Source organism: Myxocyprinus asiaticus, chromosome 36 (assembly GCF_019703515.2).
Source record: "Myxocyprinus asiaticus isolate MX2 ecotype Aquarium Trade chromosome 36, UBuf_Myxa_2, whole genome shotgun sequence".
NCBI classification, from domain to species: domain Eukaryota; kingdom Metazoa; phylum Chordata; class Actinopteri; order Cypriniformes; family Catostomidae; genus Myxocyprinus; species Myxocyprinus asiaticus.
In genome coordinates this window covers 18,321,135-18,327,137 of record NC_059379.1, presented here as the reverse complement: position 1 = coordinate 18,327,137, position 6,003 = coordinate 18,321,135, and positions in this window count along the sequence as shown.

The following is a 6,003-nucleotide window of genomic DNA, read 5'->3' as shown; positions in this document are numbered from 1 at the left end:
TGCTGGATGCTGCAGTGTATTTAAGTCGTGCTGCGGCTACAGCCCCCACCCACACCACTCACACAGCAGACATGCACTGCCTCTTACAGCAATGTCATGCAGGCTGATTACATATTTATTATGCTGTAGCCCACAGTGCATTAAAACCAGCTGCTATTTACAATTATTGCCACATTCTTATTTACATTCTTATTTGAACTATGACAATGATTTTCAAATTCTTGAAGGCAGAACACTTTACTATTACCATAGTGAAACATGTTTTTGTCTAATTGTGTGTAATTATACATTTATTACTAGGATATAATGTTATTATTATGCTATAATGTTATAATACCAATGTTTTGGTAAAATTTAAAAACTTTATATATTCATGCTGGACTGCAAACAGCTGTGGATGAATTGCAAAGTGGATTACACTGTCAAAAAACAGTGATGATTCAAAAACAGCTGAATCATTCCTTACTTTCCATGCTAAAAAAATATTAGAATTGTCAGCTGAAAGTCACAACTCAGCAAGTTCCCTGGTATAATGCAATATGATTGGATGAGGATGGTAAATAACAGACCACCTAGTGTCTGCTGATTGTTTGAGGACTGGTGAATGATGATTGACAGAAGGAACAGAGGCTGTACAGGACTCCTGAGGACAGGACAGCAGTGATCTCTTATGAGATCAGACGGGGTTTGTCTCCAACAGTAGCACCATGGGCGTCAGATGGTCAGCTGTTTCTATGAGGAATTAACCATTAACAAAAACATGAGGGCATTCCTCTGAATTAGATGACAAATTCTGGTTCATGTCATTCTACATCAGTAACTAGATTGATGTGGAATGACACTCACAACAAATATGAGGTTTAATTTATTAATCAATCCAGATCAACAATAAACCAAACAAGGAGCAAATAAACTGCCCCACACATTGGGAGTCATTTTATATGAAATTTTGGTTAAGGTATAGTAGTAGATGAACAGTTGTGTAAAGCATTAAATATAAATACAAATATACTGTGCATAATAAAAAGTACTACATGAGTAAACATTATGGATGAAGTTATATTATGGAATAAATATGTCCTAGATTAAGTAATGTCATAAAATGTGTGTAAAGAATGGCTTTGGTGAAGCCATTTCTTCCATTAACCTGAACAGTTTGACTGAGTAACTACTGAAATATAGTGATAAAGTCTTTTAAGATGGATGATGTCATCAATGTCGAAATGTGAATTACATTGTTTATAAAGGAAAGGCAAAATCTGTACAATTATGAGAAGTAGTAAATCGCTCGGTCACACTTTACATTAGGTGGCCTTAACTACTATGTACTAACATTAAATACATTCAAGACTATGTATTTACTGTGTAACTACAAGTTGTTCAGCAAAATTCCCACATTTGCTGCTACTGAGGTTGAGGTACAGGTAGATTTAGGAGTAAGGTTAAGGTTAGGATTAGAGGTTAGATTTAGGTTTTGGGGTAAGGGGTAAAGTTAACAGTGTACAAATGTAATTAAATGCAAGTACTTTAAATGTAATTACAATGCAACAAAATGTATGTACATAATCAGTACATTGTATCAAATGGTTAACTGCATAGTAGTTAAGGCCACTTAATATAAAGTGGGTCCAATTCCTCTTTGAGTGCAAAGATGCACCCCAAAACCCAACTGTGCATGGCTGATCAGAACAGAGCATAATCAGTGAAGATTTGTCTCTGATTGGCTGGTGGAGGTTTAGTTTATAAAGGAAATTCATCTACTGGTGTGTTATAAGATTACCTGTGATGCTGACATCTCACCTGAGAACTGATCTCAAATACTTAGCATAACATAAGCAAGCAAAAACAGAGCCATTCATCAGGCAGTAGACCGCTGTGCAGTCTGCTCTCTGCGACTGAGAGGTAGGGTATATTGTAAGCTCTTCTGACTGCATGACATAACTGACAGCCCAATATAAGCCGATACTGCACTCTCAGTAATGTTCAGAGGATCAGAGACTCAAGAGAGCAGCAGCACGGTACAAAAGCATCACACAGAATACATCTAAAAACATCTCCTCTGCCTGCTGTCGCTTTGCAAGTGCTTATACCAGCTGTTCTCTGTTCATCTATTGTCCTTGTTTTAGAACATTAACATAAACACTGTGACTAGAAATAGCCATACCTTACTGGTACACTGTCTGTGGTTGTGTTTCGTGGACTACTTTTTACGTACGCATGTATGTACACTACCAGTCAAAAGTTTTGAAACACTTATTCTTTATTATAATTTTTTTCACATTTTAGAATAATAGTAAAGTCAAAACTATGGAATAACATAAATGGAACTATGGGAATTATGTTGTGACTAAACAATATCCCAAATAAATCAAAGCTTTGTTATATTTTAGCATCTTCAAAGTAGTGTAACTCTTAGCAAGCGAACTCCAGGGGTGGTAGACAGCGTATTTTACCACTGAGCTACCCAGGCCCCTTTCTCAACCAACTTCAGGTATCACCCTGGGATGCTTTTTAAACAGTATTGAAGGAGTTCCCATCTATATTGGGCACTTATTGGCTGATTTTCTTTATTATTTGGTCCAAGTCATCAATTTCAAAAACTTTTATTTTTTTAATTACATTTTCGTTTTATAATGAAATAATTTAATATGGTTGCACAATTATATATTTGTCTACAAAACTAATTTCAAACATTTAAGCATACACCTTCAGATCAAAAGATTTTTAAGATCATGAGAAACATTTCAGTCAAGTGTTTCAAAACTTTTGACTGGTAGTGTATGTATGTATGTATGTATGATTTATTTATTTATTGTTTGTATGTGTGTTTTTATGGTTGTTTGTTAATGATTTGACATAAGGATTTTGATGAATACAAATCCAAATAACAAAAATTATGTTACAGTGGTGAGATTTTTGCAAAATTATATTATCTGGTTCATTACATGTATTGCGGCAGTTCCGAAGTTTGTCATAATCAGACAAGGTTTTTAAGGTGAATATTTGATGGAGGTTTTAATGAGTAAAATGTACCTCCCTTGCCTAAAACTTTAACATAAACATAACCAAACATGACCTTCTATAAGCAAATAAAAGGTCAACAAAACAGACATCCTTACCTATAACCAACACCTATACCTAACTGACTGTGCCTAAAAGCAAATGCGACTTAGAAAGCAAATTTTCTGAAGCAACCACGTCATTTCAAGTCGCTTCTATAACACTTTCGTTTCACATGCCAGCTTGCGTGTGTAATGAGAGCCAGCTGGTACATGATAGCTGTGTGGTATGTATAAACCTCACTCCCCTGGCCTTAAGAGGCGTATTAGCGACTGACGCTAGGGGCTGTAGCCTTTATCCTCCTTGTTAGTGCGAAAAAAATAAGTGTTTATAAAGTCAGAATCAGCCGTTGTACTCATGATTTATGTGAAAGTGAATAAAACGCACAGTTTTTGTTGCGTTAATTCCACCAGGAAACTGCGGTGAAGAACGCAGCACGTAAAACTCAGTTTGCAAAAATAGGAACGTTCATTCTATGAGACTCGTTTGCGTAATTTTGCGGCGCTTCTATGACATTTGCAGCTCATGTGTCGACTTGTGTGCTCTTTAGGACTTGTACCCTGGTAACTCAGTTGAGTTAATTTGCTCACCCCTGATCAAGCTTGTAAATGTAGTTGGTTATGCAATGCTAACATTAAAATGTATCAAGTTTTTGTAGAGGTGTTCTGATCTCATATGATAGCATTGTGAGAGGAATAGGGCGAAACGTTTATGAAGTGATAATCTGCTGTTTTACCTGTGATTTGTGTGAAAGGGAATAAAAGTTGCTGTTGTAGCACATTTATTGTTCATTTCACCAGCAAACTGCCGCAATACATACAACAAACCACGTAAAAATAATTTTGGAAAAATGACGGCATAGTAACGTGATTCTGTGAGACCAGGTTGCAGCAAAGCAATTTGCATTTCCATGTGATCAAAATTTTATATCTTACACTTACATTTATGTATCTTAATAGGTAAACAGTACTAGGGAACAAGCTAAATGACAGAACCTCAATAGTACAAGTAATAGAGGTACAAGTAAGGGATCAATACTAAGTTCAGCAGGCCATGTCAGATATACTGTTACTCACAAGTTTTTGCTCAGCAATCTGAAAAGAAACAGCTAAACACAAGAGTTTGCTTTTAGTTGAGTTAGAGTCAGAGCTCTGACACTTCATTAGCACTAGAGTTTGTAGAGTATAAATCTTAAATTCTGAATTTTCTTAAAGGTTTTTGGGAGGTCAGCTATTTTGTAATCCTCCCACAGAACCTTTGAAATCTTTAGTGTGATAAATCACACTACAAGTGGGATAATGTACAGTCAGGTGGTCACTGTCACATAATAAACCAAAGTGGAGGGGTCTTGCATCACTCTGATGGGGTTTATTTTGCGATAATGACTGCTGACTGTACATAATCACACTTATTACTGGCTGCTGACCAAACAAACAAATAAATGGATATGAAAAAATTATTTGAGTTCAAATAATTTTACTGCATGAGAAGAAAGAGACCACAGATTGATATACAGATATGTAGGAAATCGCTTGCCTAGAACAACAGTCGATTAAGCAGTTTATTGCAATAATATATATTTTTGTTTTTCCAATATTTGACCACAGAATGCCGAAATTGAACAATCAGAATCAAGTATTCCAGAGAGCAGTGCAATAAAGATATATATTGTATGCCACTAATAGAATAAATCACAACATTCACAAAATGAACAATGGTTATTATGGTTGAAGCTACCTCATCCTCAAGAGTAGACGATGTCATGCTCCTCAAGTGTATATCCCCTTTTTCTACCAAAGGTCCGCTCATTCTAACAGACACCCTTTACAGACAGGAAGTCTGTGGTCATAGTGCAGGAAGCCATGTTGTGAAACATGGTGCGAGTGCTGGGCTTGGAGTGCCTGGCCCAGGAGACCCTATGTTTGTTGTCACAGCTGAGCTGCACTCTGTTGAGGCAGTCAAGCACAGACATGAAGCCAGAGACCCTGAAGACCACCACACCACACTGCACCCACAGAGAAAATGCCATCCTAGCCTTAGTTGGACAATGGCCCCCTTCTCTCTGTGCTAGCCCTTTCCTCAAGCAATCTAAATCTAGTCTGACCTCTTCGTAGGTGGGATGTTTTTACTCCAGGCTGAGAGAGAGCAGCTGATGTCTGCTCCAAAGATGAAGAAGTTTGGGAGGCATGGTACATGAAATGGGGTCACTTAGAACAAGGGCTCTTGTGTGTTATAAAACCCCCAGCCATTTATCACTGCAGACAATCTAAGGACTTGAAGAATAGCATAGCATAAATACTGCTGACATTTCCCTGGTTGTTTTTTTTTCCTTTGGTAAACACAATTTTGAGCCACAAAATGTAAGAAAAAAAAAAATATTAGGCACTGATCTTTTAAGAATCCAGGCCAGAACAAAACATTACTTATAGTATTCCTGTAGCTCAACAGGTAGACCACTGCACTCAGACTGATCACACTGTGAATTTGGCTACAGTAGGTTGAAATTTCTGCTGAAATGGGTCTCTGCTTACTAAAATTTGTACACTTGTCAGTAATTCGGAAGCTACATTTGGACTTCCTGTGTGATCATGATGCAACACTACCAGCGCCAAGTTCATGGCTTCAATTCAGAGGAAAAACACAGAAGTCGCTTTTGGATAAAAATATCTGCCAAATAAAGAAATTTAAATGTAAACAGTCAAAACACCATTTCCTTGCAATGAGGGTCATAGCATGCACAAGACAGCATTGTGTAAGCTTAAATGCGGTCAGTGTGTGCCATAAGATTATAAGTAGTGCAATATGTGGATTTACGGTTACAGCACTTTAGCAAAGAGCACATTTCCTCCAATTGTTAGAAGGTGTTGATACTGTCAAGGGAGAGAGGAGGGAGTGAGAAAGAGGGGGAGTGGGAACTGAGAGGGTGGGGATAGAGGCATGTTG